Source organism: Meriones unguiculatus, assembly GCF_030254825.1.
Source record: "Meriones unguiculatus strain TT.TT164.6M chromosome X unlocalized genomic scaffold, Bangor_MerUng_6.1 ChrX_unordered_Scaffold_30, whole genome shotgun sequence".
NCBI lineage: Eukaryota > Metazoa > Chordata > Mammalia > Rodentia > Muridae > Meriones > Meriones unguiculatus.
The window spans coordinates 10,283,668-10,302,651 of record NW_026843706.1 but is presented as its reverse complement, the minus strand read 5'-3'; the positions used below and the strand labels follow the sequence as shown (position 1 = coordinate 10,302,651).

Sequence of the window (18,984 nt, the reverse complement as noted above, 5' to 3'; positions counted from 1 at the left end):
TAGAAAAGATCATTCTGAGTGAGGTAACCCTGAAAGAGAAAGACACACATGGTATATACTCAGTCATATAGTCTTATAAGATATGATAAACATAATGAAATCTATACACCTAAAGAAGATAAACAAGAAAGAGGTCCTGGAGTATGATGATCAATCCTCACTCAGAAAGACAAATGGGAGGTGCCTTGGACAAAGGAAAAAACAAGTAACAGGACAGGAGCCTACAACACAGGGCCTCTGAAAGACTCTACCTAGCAGTATATCAATGCATATACTAAGACTCATAACCAAACCTTCAGCAGAGTGCAGGGAATCTTATGAAAGTAGGGGGAGTTTGTATGACATGGAAAGGATATGAGCTCCAGAAAGACCAAATGCATCTGGGCACAGGTGTCTTTTCTGAGGTTGACACTCTAGTAAGGACCATGTATGGATATAACCTAGAACCTCTCCTCATATTAATCCTGTGGTAGCTCAGTAACCACTTGGTTTTCTCTACTAAGGGAAACAGGGAATATTTCTGACAGGAACTCAATGGCAGGCTATTTGACCTCCCTGCCTCCCAAGGGAGGAGCAGTCCTGCTAGGCCACAGAGGAGGACATTGCAGCCAGTCCTGAAGATAACTGATAAAACAGGATCAGATGAAAGTCAAGGAGGTCCTCCCCAAACAGTGGACTTGGAAAGGGGCAGGGAGGAGATGAGGGAGGAAGGGAGGGTTTGAGAGGGAATGAAGGAGAGGGATACAGCAAGGATACAGAGTTAATAAAATGTAACGAATAATAAAAAAAAAAAAATGAAAAAGAAAGTGAATAAACTGTAATTAATAAAAAATAATAAAGAAATACCTTGCTATTTTTAGATGACTAGACATGATATCTTTGAAGGAATAACTGCAGTATTGTCTTTTATTATTAAAATACAAAACTGTTGAATTAAGTTTTAAATCATGGCTAATTGTACCATACAATGTTTTTGATATTAATTAAATCAATAAATGTCAGTACTGGAGATATAAAACATCAGAAACTTTGTTGAATCTTGATGACTTTTATGTAATTTGGATTAAGAATTAATCAAAATATTTGAGTCACTCTAGATAGAGTAAATAATCTTAAAGATTAATTTAAAATCTAGATTTGTTTTAATCTATATTATCCTTAGTAATGAGGATATAATATGTATTTATATATTTAAATAGACAGTGACAAACTTGAGTGTTTCAAACATTAGTTTTGTATAAGTTAGAGGTTTAAGGTGAGAAAAGGGTTATAACAAAAGTATGATCAAATGAATTGGCATGGCATTTTCATTTGTAACTTATTAAACCCAAGACTAGTATTACGTACTCATTTACAAATACACCAAGTAGACTAACAGATGTCCTAAATAATTTTTAAAATGTAAGTACTAAAATAGTCAAGAAACATAAAAAGTGATAAAACTGTTTAGTTATTCAGGGTTTTCAACAGTCAGTGGAGATGAAGATGAGTATCATCCAGCATTTTCAAACTCCAAATGAATATGCTCTCAGTTGATGTGAGAAAGTTCACCACCGCCTAAGAATGAATTAGAATTACCTGGAGACAATCTTTATGTTTAAATCAGAATGGAGTCTTTGATATGATATCTTCTTTTCCCTTTTAGTTGATGGTATCATTTTTGTTGTCCTTTGAAGAATACTCTAATTTTGAGCTTTAGTTCTCATGGTAAAAATCTTTTACAATACTGCATATTATTTGTTTATGTAATAGACCAAATCTTGTACACAGATTTGAATATTTGTCCAGTAATACAAGTTTTACACTCACTACATAATGTATTAGGGATATATTAAGTAGTTATCACTCTCTATACAGAATATTTTTTATGCTTAAAGCAATAACTGACAAGCCAAACTGCAAAAACTTTCCCCAATTGGAAGACATTTCTAAAAACCTAAATTTAGTAATAAGTTTTAAATGTCCATATAATAGAAAAATATTTAGAACAGGTCAATATTATAGAAAATAAAGCATTATATCTCAGGGTATTAAATTAACTTTAAATGTTTTAAACATGCACATTATTTTAACTTAGGTACAGTATTTATTCATCTATTTATTTAATTTGTTTTTTGTTTTATTTTTTATTTATTTATTTTTAATTTTTATTTTTTATATTAGTTACAGTTTATTCACTTTGCATCCCAGCTATAGCTCCTTCCCTCATTGCATTCAATTGTCCCTTTCTGTCTGGATATTTGTGGCTGGTGGCCTAGCCCTTTAAGGGTTGGCTCACATGATCAGAGAACATTTGCAGGCATGCAGAAAGGCAGGTCCAAACCATGAAAACCTCTGAACAGGTACAGTATGTTTGAAAATATGCCTTCCTGCTGAAAAAAGAAAGGAAACTGGCTATAGACTTAGAAAAATAATACTTTAAAAATAATACAGTAAAGTCTTGGTAAAGAAAGTTAAATAATATAAAAAGAATAAGCTGTTTGAGGATGGGAAAAACTTATATAAAAATAAATAACAGATAACCAAAGTCTCTGTAAGAGAGAAAAAGAAAAATTAGGAATGTTTTCACAGGACATAGAGGCCAAAAAAGTAAACAGACTAAACCTACAGAAACATAGAGAGAAATATTAAGTTTAAATAATAAAATAAAGCCACCGTACAAAGGAGAAACTTAAATTAAAAAATATATTTGCCATATTAAAAAATGGAAAATGCTATCGAAGGCATTTGGACCCCAAAGAGATTTTGATTTGGCTGTCAGCATAGAAATAATTATATTTTCAGCAATGATAGCAATTTTATATATTCTTTTTAATACAGGTCAGAAGAAAGTAGATTTGGAGAAGGAAAATACTTAAAACTTAAATGCTAGAGAGGATGCCATAGGACATGGATTAGAGGACTCTTTAAATCAGAATATAAAACTTCAAAGAAATCCAATCTGAAACCTACAACGAAAAAGATGGTTCCAGTCGGGAGAAATATTATACAAAGACTTAAGAAAATTACAAAATGGCAGTCCACTGAGAGACTAGATAAAGAAACTTCAATAATAAACCAACATGTTTAGTTTGTATATTATATTTATATTGTCAAGGATCAATCACTAAAGGTCTATATGCTGAATTTAAAAATTTCAATATTGTCACCTTAGAGAAATGTCATAAAACAACTTATATGTTTCATTTTGCAGAGTTTAGAAAATAATAAAAAAATGTGCACCATACCATAGATTCATATTTAGAATTACAATAGGCTGTTGCCTTGAATTCTGAAAGGAATGATTCTTAGATTGCACATTTATTAAAGGTGATAGCTATCTTTCGAATGCTTTTACAGATTAAAGCTAATAATATGCCAATAAATGTACCCAGTAAGGTACAACAACGTTTTAGATATCATGGCATAAAAAAGTTACAGCTATAACTTACAATCCTATAAGAAAAGCTATTATGGAGAAATCTAACAGGACATTAAAGAAAAAAGATATAGAACAGAAGGGGGATATAGGATCTCCTCAATATAGATTAAATAGTACTCTATTGACTTTGTATTTTTAAATGTCAATGAGACAGGTAGCACAGTTGCTGAAAAACACTGGGTTTTAGAAAAGACTGCTGATTTAAATTAACCTGTAGATATGCTAACTTCAGAATGGAAATCAGGAAATGTATTACATTGGAAAAGAGGTTTTGTATTTGTTTCAGCAGAAAAAGAAACGCTAACTTAAATTAATTAGCTACTTAATTAAATTAACAAAAAGCAGATAGGACTGGAGGGACCCCCCTGAAGATCATGGCTGCACACAGAAAGAATGAAATCAAGAAGACCAACAAAACAATGTGGATTGCTGATCCTCTACATGGGAATATCTCTGAGACTGACTGAAACATAAAAATGTCTCTAGCCAAGACTTAAATTATGCATAGCCAATAAATCTTGTTGGCTACAGATTCTTCATGCCATCCTTTCATATGGTGTGGATGAAAATTTATATTATAGTTTGGTTATATAGTTCAAACTAACTTACAAAGGAGAACAGATGTCTTTCACCTGATCAAAGAAGAGAATCATCTTTAGCTAAATTGTGCACACTGCACATTCCATACATGTGTTAATGTAAAAATGTATATTATTTTTAAAATTATATGTTTACAGAACAAAGGACCAAACACCGATGAAGTTAAAGAGGACCTGACAAGATTTTCCATCAAGGATGCAGAAAAAGATGCCGAAACACTGAGACATATTTATTCCAGTATCATGCTTGATTCTGCATCATGGACTGTTTCAATAGCTGTTTCCTCAAAACTCTAAAACCAGAACAACTTCAAAATGGCTAGCTGGATCATCTCACATTATAGACTATTCCAGTCAGGACTTCCATTAAGCCCTTCACTTTCCTAACACACAGAGACTAGACAATAAATAATACAGCTAGTTCTCTCAGGACTTAGCCATTAGTCCAATATTCTTGCCCTCCCAAGAAACATTGCCCCCAAACAGTAGGTAACAATTTTAAGAAAAAGATGGCTCATTCCCAAAAAATGGAGTGGGTGGTTTTTGTTCATTCAATGGGTGATGGATGCTTGATGTTAGGAGACTGGTTTCAAGTTGTTAATGGTATCATTCAAGGAGGAAATAAATAAATGTTAGATTCAGGGATTTTCTCTTTCTTTTTCTTTCTTCTATTGTTCTTTCTCTCTTATCTAGTATTAAGAAAAAGATGGGGGAAAGGGATGAAAAAAAGGAGGACTATAGGAATAATATAGAAAGGTAGATTGTTGAACCTACTTTTAAACTAAAGAGAAGCTTCTAGTCTCAAATATTTTTTTACATTGGTATATATTGTTCAATATTTGAAAGAAATTTATGTTACAATTCTATATATATGTGTGTGTGTGTCTGTGTGTGTGTGTTGTGTGTGTGTGTGTTTCAATTCTCATATAAGCTATTGTACCTATGCAACTCACTTAAAAATGCAATGGAATTTATCATCATTTTGAAAGATGGTATTAAAAACTGTTTAGGATAATTAAAAAACACAAGTTAGTGGTCAGCCAATTAAACTCTGTCATTTTTAGTTAATCACAAAATAAGATTTATTTAGCCTCTTATAAATGTTTGTAAAATTAATCAGATATTAAATAGCTAGAAACAAGCGACATTTGACTATTTATTCAGAAATGCTATAAATAGTCTTTAAAAACCCCAGTCATCTACAGAATATGGCATTTAAAGATTTTTATTAATAAAAGGCTTTCTTGATAGTGAGAAATGTCAGCTCCTAGCAACCTCCCCACTCTACTCCAAAGAAGATGATGGACATCAAAGAACCTCCAGATGGAGTTTGATTAAAAAGTGCCAAGCTAGCCACTTGACAATAAACTGCCCTTGCCTTAACTGAAGACAGCATGCTGTCCAAGCTCCGGGGATGTAAGACACATAGGGAAATTGATGGCTGAGCTTTGCCAAGACAAGGGAAACAGTCTTTCATAATCCCTGCTTCACAGAAGTCTGTGATATACTGATCTAGAAGGCTGAAGATGATGCCCCAATGTTCTTGAGAAATATTGGGGGACTGTTCAGACTGCCAACTTTCTCTGTCATTTCTATAATTTTGGAAACTGCTTTATTTGCACTTACTACATACTCTGTTAATGTAGGCTTAGAAGTTTCACCAAACCTACTTTATTTAGGGTTCTTAAGCAACTTTACCTCTCTTCCAACACTTCCAACCTTAGGTAGGAGATTAGCAGGGAAAACGGCTATAGTCCTATTTTATCTACTTCCTAATGATGAGGGTCTATGAGTCATTACAGGTTTTCCAGACTCAGTCATCAGGATATAAGCAGTCCAGTAAAAGGCCAACATGGAGCAGTGAAAGCCAAAAGACTCAGTTGGATGGCCAGGAGAAGCTCTCTGGAATGACTCTCTGCAAAAATACAAGTGTTGAAGCATGAAGATGAACACAGCAATGTCTCATGTATGTGGGCTTCTATGTATGTCTTCTCAAAATCCACCCACGGATGTTCTCAGCTGGCCAAAGTCATGCCACTCATATGTGAGGGGTCACAGCAAAACATCATGTGCCCTCCCACAAGCCAACCAGGGCAAAACATCATGTACCCAGCTTGCAACAACATAACATGACAAAATTCAGTCTTCAAAGAAACCAGAAATTTCCACTTCAAGGTAATATTTATTTCTTCACGAGTTTCTGATGGGGTTGAAGACTAGATAGTTATAGTCTCACAGTTAAGCTTAAGTTATTTTACAATTTAAGAAAATATTTTTAAAATGATCTTTTTAGATCTAAGGAGGTTTTTTTGGTTGATAAATGCAAGCTATGATAGAAAATGATTTAAGTACAGAATTCTGCACTCACCAAGATAGAGTAGATAGTAGAGTATTTTCTACTAAGTTGCCAAATATGAATGGACAAGACATTGTGAATATAATGTTTACATGATAGTTTTCATAACCATTCCAAATTTGTTCTTATTGTATATAGTTTATTATTGTAAAAGAAACAGTTATTATTGTATTAAAAAATAAAGGTGGCGGTGTTGGAGGATGTTTCTGTGCACTGTGTATTCAGATGCTGATTTCTGTGCACTGAGATCTGGTTACAGATCTGGACATTGTTATGATCATTAAAGATTCTTCTGTATCAATGTTGTGTAAACAGTGCTACCCAATTATCTCTATTTGGTTAATAAAGAAGTTAATTAGCAGCTGGGAATAGTGGAACAAGTCTTTAATCCCAGCAATCTGGAAGGCACAGGCAGGGGGATCAGTGTGAGTTCCAGGTCAGCCTGATGTACAAGCAAGTCCAGGACAGCCAAGGCTATGCCGAAAAAACATGTCCAGAAAAAGTGGGAAAAAAGAAATTGATTAGCCAATAACTATGCAGAAAAGACAAAAGACAGGACTTCTGTTCCCAGTCAGGGGAATGAGAAAGCCATGAGGACTTGCAATGGGACAGAGAGGTACCTCAAAAGCACATGCCAGAGCAAGAGAGAGATGGAAAGCGAAAGGGCATGTGGCTGGGAGATAGCCAGATAGCCTAACTGGGCTAGAATAGATGAATACCTGCTCGGCTATAGAGTTTTAAAGCTTGTTGAATGAATCTAATAGGTTTTTGTGTCAAGCATTTAGGAGCTAGGACAGGAACTAGAAAAGGTCCTTATTCATACCATCTTTCAACACCCAGAGAGTGCAAATGGCTGGGGTATAGGAGCAGAGAAATCAGGGATCTGGCACTGCCTTTGTAACAAGAGTCCTGAGGAGTGCAGGACTGCTGAACAGAGGAAAGAGAAGCAGGGGAAGCTGTCACATCAGACACTGATTATGTCTGTTTACATCTTACTTCCAAATCCATAAAAATGTCTCTTGTTCAACCAGATTCCCAAAAGAACCTATATTCCCTTAAAGTTAAAGGATTACTTTGAAAGTGTTCCCTAATACTTTTAGCATCCAAACCTACTGTATTCTCTAACCTTAATCCTTTCTCTTCTCATGTTTTCTTCCTAATCTTCTTTTTGTAGTTCCTTGTATCTTTTGTCATTGGATCTTTCTTTATTTATATTTTTATTGCTATGCAATGTAAATTTATTACTTGATGTCTTCTATTGAGCATTCAAGTGCAAATGCTCAAATGAAATAGCAGTGTAGAACAAGCCAAAAGGCCTTTGAAAGGCATCTTACATTACTCATATATAAAGTTAATACAGAAGATAAAAAACTCAAAACTGACTCACATTAAACTGTAGAATCACAGAAAGTGTTTACCTAAAATACAATCATTTAATCAGGAAAGTTAGATTTACAAATACCATGTAACTCCATGGCAATAGCTGTGGGTGGGAAAGTTATTGGCTTACAAAACTATTTTTATATATTTGTTATTTGAAGGAAAATCAACAAAAAGATTTCAGAGAGTTATTCTATAATTAAGTTATTCTAAGAGAAATTGATTTTCAATTGAATAAAATAGTTTTGGTTACTTTATGGAATTTATTTATCATGCAACCTAAAACCTTAAGTAAAGAATGTCCATGTAAATACAAGCTAAGATGGAGAAGACAAAAGATGCAATACGTCAAACAATAATTTAACATAAATTATTTACTACATGTATTCCATTAACATAAGAGGGTATACTAATTGCAAACAGTCAAATTTTGTGCAGCATATTTTTGAACAATGAATAACCTAGTGAATTTTACTGGTCAATCTCTTAAACAATAACTTACTAATTCATTAATATTTTAAATGCAATTCAGAGAAATATGCTTGTATTCCTAATATTTCTATAAGATAATCAGACACTTTACTATAAACCAATGCATGAAAACAATATATTTGGTCAAGCATCTTCTATGTTCACTGACGTTGCAGGATTTGGAAAATATAGCATGAATTAAACATATGTCTATCTGTGAGCATCTCACACAATATAGGCAAGGAGATAGATATGTAACTGAATAATATACATATGACCTAAAATAAATGAAACAAAAGAAAGAAATCATTTTAATCATTTTTAAGTCATGTTATCTTACAGTTTCTCCCAGAATGGCTTTATGTCCAACAAAAATAACTTTTTATACTCTTCCTTTAAATTAGTTCATATACCTGTTATAACATTTTTATCTCTGTACATGATTATTTTATACTTATTCTTTCCTCCACTTGAGTGTAGACTGCTCCTGTCTTCTTTATTTTAATTGAACACTGCTTGATGTAAAAAGCCCTGAAAGAATGAGGTCATGAGAACCACTTTATATAACGCCTTTGATGTGTTCTTGGATTTGGTATACAAGTATTTTGTTGAGTATTTTTGCACCGATGTTCATGAGGGTGATTGGCCTGAAATTCTCTTTCTTTGTTGGGTCTTTGTGAGGTTTAGGTACCAAGGTGACTATGGCTTCATAGAATGAGTTTGGTAGTATTCCTTCTGTTTTTGTTTTGTGGAATAGTTTGAAGAGTATTGGTGTTAGTTCATCTTTGAAGGTCTGGTAGAATTCTGCACTGAAACCATCAGGCCCTGGGCTTTTTTTTTTGCATTGTAGAATTTTGATGACAGCTTTTATTTCCTTAGGGGATATAGGAATATTTGTTTGGTTTACCCGGTCTTGATTCAGCTTTGGCATGTAGAATCGGTCAAGAAAATTGTCCATTTCATTTAGATTTTCAAATTTTGTGGCATATAGACTTCGGAGGTAAGACCTAATTATTGTTTGGATTTCTTCAGTGTCTGTGGTTATGTCCCCCTTTTCATTTCTGATTTTGTTGATTAGGATAGTTTCTCCCTGCCTTTTAGTTAGTTTGGCTGAGGGTATGTCTATCTTGTTGATTTTCTCAAAGAACCAGATCTTTGTTTCATTGATTCTTTGAATTGTTTTATTTGTTTCTAATTTATTGATTTCAGCCCTAAGTTTGATATTTCCAACCATCTACTCCTCTTTGGTGTGTCTGCTTCTTTTTTTTTTTTTTCCTGGGGCTTTAAGTGAACCATTAAGTAGCTTGCATGAGATGTTTCGAATTTCTTCTTGAAGGCACTTAGTGCTATGAACTTTCCTCTTAACACTGCATTCACTGAGTCCTATAAGTTTGGGTATGTTGTGCTTTCATTTTCACTGAATTTTAGGAAGACTTTAATTTCTTTCTTTATTTCTTCTCTGACCCAGCTGTCACTTAGTAGCAAGTTGTTCAGTTTCCATGTGTCTGTTGTAGGCCTTTTGCTATTTTTGTCGTTGAGGTCTAGCTTTAGTCCATGGTTGTCAGATAGAATACAAGGGATTATTTCAATCTTCTTGTATCTGTTGAGTCTTGCTTTGTGACCAACTATATGGTCTATTTTGGAGAAGATGATATGAGGTGCTGATAAGAATGTAAATTCTTCTGTGTTTGGGTGAAAGGTTCTGTAGATGTTCAGACTTATCTCTTATGAACATTAATGCAAAAATACTCAATAAAATCCTTGCAAACCGAATCCAAGAACACATCAAAGATATCATCCACTGTGATCAAGTAGGCTTCATCCCAGGCATGCAGGGGTGGTTCAATATATGGGAATCCATCAATGTGATATACCACATAAACAAACTGAAAGAGAAAAACCACATGATCATCTCCTTAGATGCTGAAAAGGCATTTGACAAAATCTAACGCCCATTCATCTTTAAAGTCTTGGAAAGATCAGGGATATATGGCACATATCTAAACATACAGCAAAGAACATAGTAAAGAACATAGTAAAGTACAGCAAGGCTATAGCCAACATCAAACTCAATGGAGAGAATTTAAATCATTCCCACTGAAATCAGGGACAAGGAAGTCTGCCCACTCTCTCCATATCTCTTCAACATTGTTATTGAAGTCCTTGCTAGAGCAATAAGACAAACGAAGGAGATCAAGGAAATACAAATTGGAAAGGAAGAAGTCAAAGTATCACCATTTGTAGATGATATGATAGTATACCTGAGTGACCCCAAAAATTCTACCAGGGAACTCCTACAGCTGATTAACACCTTCAGCAAAGTGACTGGATACAAAATTAACTAAAAAATCAGACGCCCTCCTGTATACAAAAGACAAAAGGGCCAAGAAAGAAATTAGGGAAACAACATCCTTCACAATAGCCACAAAGGACATAAAGTACCTTGGTGTGAACCTAACCAAGCAAGTCAAAGACTTATATGGAAAAAGTTTCCAGTCTCTGCAGAAAGAATTAGAAGAAGATATCAGAAGATGGGAAGATCTCCCATACTCATGGCTTGGCAGGATTAATATAGTAAAAATGGCCATCTTACCAAAAGCAATCTACAGATTCAATGCAATTCCCATCAAATTATAAAACACAGGTTTTTACAGACCTTGAAAGAAAAATTCTCACCTTCATATGGAACAAAAAGAAACCCAGAATTGCTAAAACAGTTCTCTACAGTAAAAGATCTTCATCAGGTATCTCCATCCCTGATCTCAAGCTGTACTATAGATCAACAATACTAAAAGCTGCATGGTCCTGGCATCGAAATAGACCAGTGAATACTTGGAATTGAATAAAAGACTATGACATAAATCCACACACTTACAGACACATGATTTTTGAAAAAGATGCCAAAACCATTCAATGGAAAAAAGACAGCATCTTCAACAAATGGTGCTGGTCTCACTGGAGGTCTACATGTAGAAAAATGCAAATAGATCCATACTTATCACCCTGCACAAAACTAAAGTCCAAGTGGATCAAAGACCTCAACATAAAACAAGACACACTAAACCGCTTAGAAGAAAAAGTGAGGAGGAGCCTTGAACTCATTGGCACAGGAAACAACTTCCTGAATAAAACACCAACAGCACAGGCTCTAAGAGCAACAATCAATAAATGGGACCTCATGAAACTGAAAAGCTTCTGTAAAGCAAAGGACACTGTCATCAGAACAAAACAGCCTATAGATTGGGAAAGGATCTTCTCCGACCTTATATGTGATAGAGGAATAATATCCAGTATATACAAAGAACTAAAGAAGTTAAACAGCAACAAATCAAATCATCCAATTAAAAAATGGAGTACAGAACTAAACAGAGAATTCTTAATAGAGGAATATCGAATGGCAGAGAAACATTTAAAGAAATGTTCAACCTCATTAGCCATTAGAGATATGCAAATCAAAATGACCCTTAAACCTTACTTACACCCATCAGAATGGCTGAGATAAAAAACTCAAGAGACAACACATGCTGGAGAGTTTGTGGAGAAAGGGGAACCCTCCTTGTACAACAACTCTGGAAAGCAATCTGGCACTTTCTCAGACAAGTAAGAATAGTGCTTCTTCAAGATCCAGCTATACCACTCCTAGGCATATACCCAAAAGAGACTCAAGTACACAATAAGGACATTTGCTGAACAATGTTGGTAGCAGCCTTATTTGTAATATCCAGAAGCTGGAAACAGCCCAGATGCCCCTCAGTGGAGGAATGGATACAGAAATTGTGGTACATCTACACAATGGAGTATTACTCTGCAATAAAAAACAAGGAAATCATGAAATTTGCAGGTAAATGGTTGGATCTGGAAAAGATCATCCTGAGTGAGCTATCCCAGAAGCAGAAAGATGCACGCGGTGTATACTCACTCATACAGACATATAATATAGGATAAACCTACTAAAATCTGTACACCTAAAGAAACTAATCAAGAGGGAGGATTCTTGCTAAAATGCTCAATCCCTATCCAGAAGGGCAAAGAGGCTGGACATCAGAAGAAGGAGAAAAGAGGGAACAAGTCAGGAGCCTGACACAGAGGGCCTCTGAAAGACTCTGCCCTGCAGACTATCAATGCAGATGCTGAGACTTATGGGCAACCTTTAGGCAGAGTGCAGGGAATCTTATGAAAGAAGTAGGAAACAGTAAGATCTGGAGAGGACAGGAACTCCACAAGGAGAGCAACAGAACCAAAAAATCTGAGCACAGGGGTATTTCCTGAGATTGATACTCCAACCAAGGACTATGCGTGGAGATAACTTAAGACCCCTGCACAGATGTAGCCCATGGCAGTTCAGTATCCAAGTGGGTTCTATTGTAATAGGACCAGGGACTGTCTCTGACATGAACTGATTGACCTGCTTTTTAATTACCTCCCCTGAGGGGGAAGCAGCATTACCAGGCCACAGAAGAAGACAATGCAACCACTCCTGATGGACTTAATTGACTAGGATCAGAAAGAAGGAAAAGAAGACCTCTCCTATCAGTGGACTTTGGGAGGAGCATACAAGCAGAGGGTGGAGGAAGGGAGGGATTGGAACTGGAAGAGGGAGGGAACCACAGGGGGGATACAAAGTGAATAAAGTGTAATTAATAAAGAATTAAAATAAATAAAAATCAATAATGATACTAAGTTCAGGTCTTAATAAGTTATTGTTATGTGGTAGATAGAATCCATATCTGTCAATTAAATTGGCCAAGAATATCAGACTACATACGTCATAAGTTGTAGGGGAAATCCTAACAATAGTTTTCTGCTAAAGTAATCCTAATAGAATATTACTATGTTCATACTGAATCACTGAACTCTAATTTTAAAAAAGGCTTTTTCTTATAGTAGGTAGTAATTAAAGCAAAGAACCACAGCTAAACAGTGTAAAGAAAGTAAGAAATTTTGGAGCACTTAATACTAAATGGGATGGCTTTATCAAGCCCTTTCCTTCCAAGACTGAAGGGTCTCTGAATAAAGATGTAAAAGCTAAAGATAGTATTTGACTCCAAGAACAAAGTACAATTAAGACAATACAGGGGTGGTAGACTGTGACAGCTCACACAAAACATGTACAAGTTCAAATGAAATGAAATCCCAACATTGATAAGGAGAACTGGAAACAAAGTACCACCTCTAGCCAAGAAGTTATTTGCAACTGATACCTGCTGGGAAAATCAGTTTTCTCCAATGAATTGTCATTATGTATATTAATTACATTCTAGGGCAGCTCCTATCCCTAAGAGTAGCTGGCCAACACAAAACAGACTCCCTGGTTTTGGGTTATATGTGTGTGTGTGTGTGTGTGTGTGTGTGTGTGTGTGTGTGTGTTTTGATGTTTGTTTTTGTTTTGTTTTGTAAGCGAGAGAGAGAAAGTGAGAAAGAACATGAAGTTGAGTATATAAGAAGATGGGGACAATTTGAGAGGAATTGGAAGGGGGAAAACAATAAAAATATTGCATATATATTTTTAGTTGAAAAGAAAAAATCTCAGAGAAATTAATTCCATGCCCCCCCATTTCTGTTTTATAGAAGTAAAACACAATAACAGAAACTTCATAACAATTGAAAGTTTCAAAAAATAAAGACCTTGGAACATATTCAATATTCTTTATACACCCTCTACTCTTTTCTTTTCTTTTCTTTCTTTCTTTCTTTCTTTCTTTCTTTTCTTTCTTTCTTTCTTTCTTTCTTTCTTCCTTCCTTCCTTCCTTCCTTCCTTCCTTCCTTCCTTTCTTTCTTTCTTTCTTTCTTTCTTTCTTTCTTTCTTTCTTTCTTTCTTTCTTTCTTTCTTTCTTTCTTTCTATCTTTCTAGAAAGTCCAGTGTGAATTTATCTGCACCTTATCCTGCAGAGGTTTCTGTGCTGGCTATTTTTTGCCAACAATCTGGGAAGACCAAAAATCAGTTGAGGAATTTTTTTCATCAGATTAGCCTTTGGGCATGTCTGTGGAATTCTTTATTAATGATTTGATGTGGGAGGGTCCAGCCTACTTCAGGTGGTGCCTGAAGTTATGTTCAAGTTAGCCTGGATAGTATTAGAAAGCAAGCTGAACAAGCTGTGTGGAACAAGCTAGTAAACAGTGTTCCTCCATGACCTCTGCATCAGTTCCACCTCCAGGTTACTACCCTGTTTGAGTGTGTCTGTACTTTCTTCAGTGACGGACTGTAAGCAAGATGTATGAGTCAAATAATCTTTCCTTCTTAAGTTGATTTTGGCCAGTATATTTTATCACAGTAAAAGAAAGCAAACTATAGTAGTTTGCCAATGATATTAATCATCTCATTTGAGAAAAGGTGACTTTGCAGTAAAAAAACTCACATGTTAGGTGAAAAAGTCAGGAAGCTTCACTCCTAGCTGAGGAGCTGTTGGGAGTGGATGACTGCTAAGGGAAAGAGCATCCGTTTTCTTCAGGGATATGGCCTCTGGTAGGTTGCCTATGCTGTGGTGGATGTCCCTACACTCACACCCATATGAGCAGCACTAATACAATCCGAATACAAAGGATGTGTTTTTTTTTTTTTTTTTTTTTAACAGAAAACATAATGCTTGGAGGGAGATGAAATCTAGAGGAGGTGTGTATATGGGATCAGAAAGTACTACATAAAGAAAATCCTCAAGGAATAAATATGTGTTTAAAAAATAAATGGTGACAGTAATTTTTCACTGTACGTTTCTTTTTAAGCACTTAAATTGAGTAATATAAAAAATAAGCCATGCATTATTTGGTACTGTACTTTTCAGAAGATACTTCATTTTGCTAATAAGTAGATAATAAAAATGTAATAGCACACTCAAAAATAAAGCATGGGAATTTTCTTTTTCTAATATTAAAAAAATATGTTAATTACAGTTTATTCATTTTTCCCCAGCTATAGCCCCCTCCATCATTCCTCCCAACACCACCTCCTTCCCTCATCTCCTCACATGCCCCTCTCCAAGTCCACTGATAGGGCAGGTCCTCCTCCCCTTCCATCTGACCCTAGCCTATCAGATCTCATCAAGACTGGCTATATTGTCTTCCTCTCTGGCCTGGTAAGGATGCTCTCCCTTCAGCAGGGGGTGGGGCATAATCAAAGAGCCAGCCGTGAATTAATGTCAGATACAGTCCCTGTTTCCCTTACCAGGGTACCCACTCAGAGACTGAGCTGCGTATGGGCTACATCTGAGCAGACATTCTAGGTTATCTAGCATCAGCATCAGAAAAGCCGCCTGGGCTCAGATTTCTTGGTTCCCTTGCTCTCTTTGTGGAGCTCCTATATGCTCCAGGTCTTTCTATTTCTCCTTCTTTCATAAGATTCCCTGCATTCTGACCAAAGTTTGGCTATGAGTCTCAGCATCTGCTTTAATACACTACTGGGTAGAGACTTTCAGAGGCTATCTGTGGTAGGCTCCTGTCCTGTTTTCTGTTTTCTCCCTCTTATGATGTCCCTCCCATTTGCCTTTGTGCATGAGGATTGAACATCTCACCCAGAGTCCTCCTTCATGCTTAGCTTCTTTAGGTGTACAGATTTTAGTATGTTTATCCTATGTTAAATGGCTAGTATATACTTATAAGTGAGTATATACCATGTGTGTCTTTCTGTCTTTCTGCTTCTGGGTTACCTCACTCAGGATCATCTTTTCTAGTTCCCACCATTTGCTTGCAAATTTCATGATTTCCTTCTTTTTAATTGCTGAGTAGTATTCCATTTTGTAAATGTACCACAATTTCTGTATCAATTACTCCATTGAGGGAGACCTAGGTTTTTTAGATTCTGCCTGTTACGAATATACCTGCTACAAACATGTTTGAGCAAATGTCCTTGTTGTGTACTTAAGCAAACTTTGGATGTATGCCTAGGAGTAGTATAGCTGGATCTTGAGGAAATACTATTCCTAATTATCTGAGAAAGCGCCAGATTGATTTCCAATGTGGTTGTTCAAGTTTACATTCCCACCAGCAATGGAGGAGGATTCCCCTTTCTCTACATCCTCTCCAGCATGTATTGTCACTTGAGTTTTTGATCCTAGCCATTTTGATGCTGTAAGGTCAAATTTCAGGGTCTTTTTGATTTGCATTTCCTTGATGACGTTTAACATTTCTTTAAGTGTTTCTTTGCCATTCAATAGATATTCCATTTTAGATTTTTTATTCTCTTTTTAGCTTAGTAACCCATTTTTAATTGGATTACTCTGTTTGTTTCTTTTTAACTTTTGGAGTTCTTTATATATTCTGGATATTAGCCCTCTGTCAGATACAGGATTGGTAAAGATCCTTTCCCAGTGTGTGGGCTGTCATTTTGTTCTGATGGACAGTGTCCTCCTTTGCTTTACAGAAGCTTTTCAGTTTCATGAGGTCCCATTTATTGATTGTTGACCTTAGAGACTATGCTGTTGGTGTTTTATTCATGAAATTTTCTCCTGTACCAATGAGTTTAAAGTTCTTTCCCACATTTTCTTCTAACAGATTTAATGTGTCTAATTTTATGTTGCTGTCTTTGATCCATTTGGACTTTAGTTTTGTGCGGGGTGATAAATACAGATCTATTTGCATTTTTCTACATGTAGACATCCAGTTAGACCAGTACTATTTCTTGAAGATGCTGTATTTTTTCTATTGTATGGTTTTGGCTACTTTGTCAAAAATCAAGTATCCGTAGGTATGTGAGTTTATTTCTGTGTCTTCTATTTAATTCCATTTATCCATCATTCTGTTTCTATGACAGTACCATGCACTTTTTATTACTATTGCTCTGCAGGACAGATGGAGATCAGAGATGAAGATACCTCCAGAGGATATGCTGTTGTACACGATTGTTTTAGCAATTCTGGGTTTTTTGTTTTTCCATATGAAGTAAGTAGAGAATTTTTCTTTCCAGGTCCATAAAGAATTGTGTTGGTATTTTGATGGGAATTTCATTGAATCTGTAGATTGCTTTTGGTAAGATGGCCATTTTTCACAATGTTAATCCTACCAATACCTGAACAGCAGAGATTTTTCCATCTTCTGATATCTTCTTCAATTTCTTTGTTTCAGAGGCTTGAAGTTTTTTTATTTTTTATTTTTTTTTTCCCAAACAGGTCTTTTATTTGCTAAGAGTCACACCAAAGTACTCTGTCTTTTTTGGCTATTTAAGGTTGTAGTTTCCCTAATTTCTTTCTTAGCCCTTTTGTCTTTCATATACAGGAGGGCTATTGATTTTTTTTTTATTTAGTTTTTGTATCCAGCCAATTTGCAAAGGTATTTATCGCTGTAAAAATTATCTGGTTGAATTTTTGTGGTCACTCATGTATACTATCATATCATCTGAAAATAGTGATACTTTGACTTCTTCCTTTCTGATTTGTATCCCTTTGATATCTGTTTGTTGTATTATTATGCTAGGTAGGACTTCAAACACTATGTTGAAGAGATATGGAGAGATTGAGCATATTGTCTTGTCCCTTATTTCAGTGGGATTGATGTAAGTTTCTCTGTGTGTAGTCATTGCTGGATAAAGGCTTATCTTTACTATGTCTTTACTATGTTTCAGTATGTACCTTGTATTCCTGACCTCTCCAAGACATTAAATATGACTAGGTGTTGGATTTTGTCAAATTTTTTTTGGCATCTAAGGAGATAATCATATGGTTTTTCTCCTTCTGTTTGTTTATACGGTGGATTACATTGATGGATTTCCATAGACTGAAACATCCCTGTATGCCTGGTATGAAGCCTACTTGATCATGCTGGAATATGTCTTTTATGTGTTCTTGGATTAGGGTTACAAATATTTTATTGAGCATTTTAGCATCCTGGTTCATAATAGAGATAGGTCTGAAGTTCTCTTTTTTTGTTGGGTCTTTGTTTGGTTTAGGTATCAAGGTGACTGTGGCCTCATAAAATGAGTTTGGTAATGTTCCTTCTGTTTCTATTTTATGGAACAGTTTGAATAGAAATGGAGTTAGTTCTTCTTTGAAGGTCTGGTAGAATTCAGCACTGAAACTATCTAGCCCTGGGCTTTTTTGGGAGAGAGACTTTTGACGACTGTTTCTATTTCCTTGGGGGGAAAAGGACTATTTGATCTATTTCCCTGATCTTGAGTAAATTTTGGTAAATGGAATATATCAAGAAAATTGTCGAAGTCAGAGGAAGAGGCAGGTTCTTCCTGGTGCCATGCTCCATGTTCGCTCTGTAGCTGATCAGGGTTGAAATGTCGGTGTGCTGTGTTCTGAATATGGCTGCTGTGTGCTGTAAGGTGATTTCAGGCGAGGTCCAAAGTCACAACATGAATGCATTGACCTACAGTGATGTGCATGTGAACTTTACTCAACAAGAGTGGGCTTTGATGGATCCTTCCCAGAAGTACCTTTACAAAGATGTGATGCTGGAGACCTACAGGAACCTCACTGCTATAATTACAATTGGGACGATCATAATGTTGAAGAGCATTGTCAAAGTTCTAGAAGACATGGAAGGTATGAAAACAGTCATAGTGGAAAGAAACTCTCTGAAGATATTTAAAATGATGAAGTCTTTGCACATCACAGTAGTCTTCACACATATAAAAGAATGCATACTGGAGAGGAGCTCTGTGACTCTAAAGAGTATGGTAGAGCCTGTGCATATGATAATGAACTTCAAATATATGACAGAATTCATGCTGTACAGAAACCTCACAAATATAATCAAAGTGCTAAAGCCTTTGCAAACAACATTTGTCTCCTAATACATAAAAGAACCCATAATGTAAAGAAACA

The 18,984-nt window shown here is 35.5% G+C and overlaps 1 pseudogene; it reads left to right on the top strand.

Moving 5' to 3' along the window:
* The first annotated feature begins 18,512 nt into the window (after positions 1-18,512).
* On the top strand, positions 18,513-18,697 carry LOC110543149 (zinc finger protein 431-like; annotated as a pseudogene).
* The last annotated feature ends 287 nt before the right edge of the window (positions 18,698-18,984 follow it).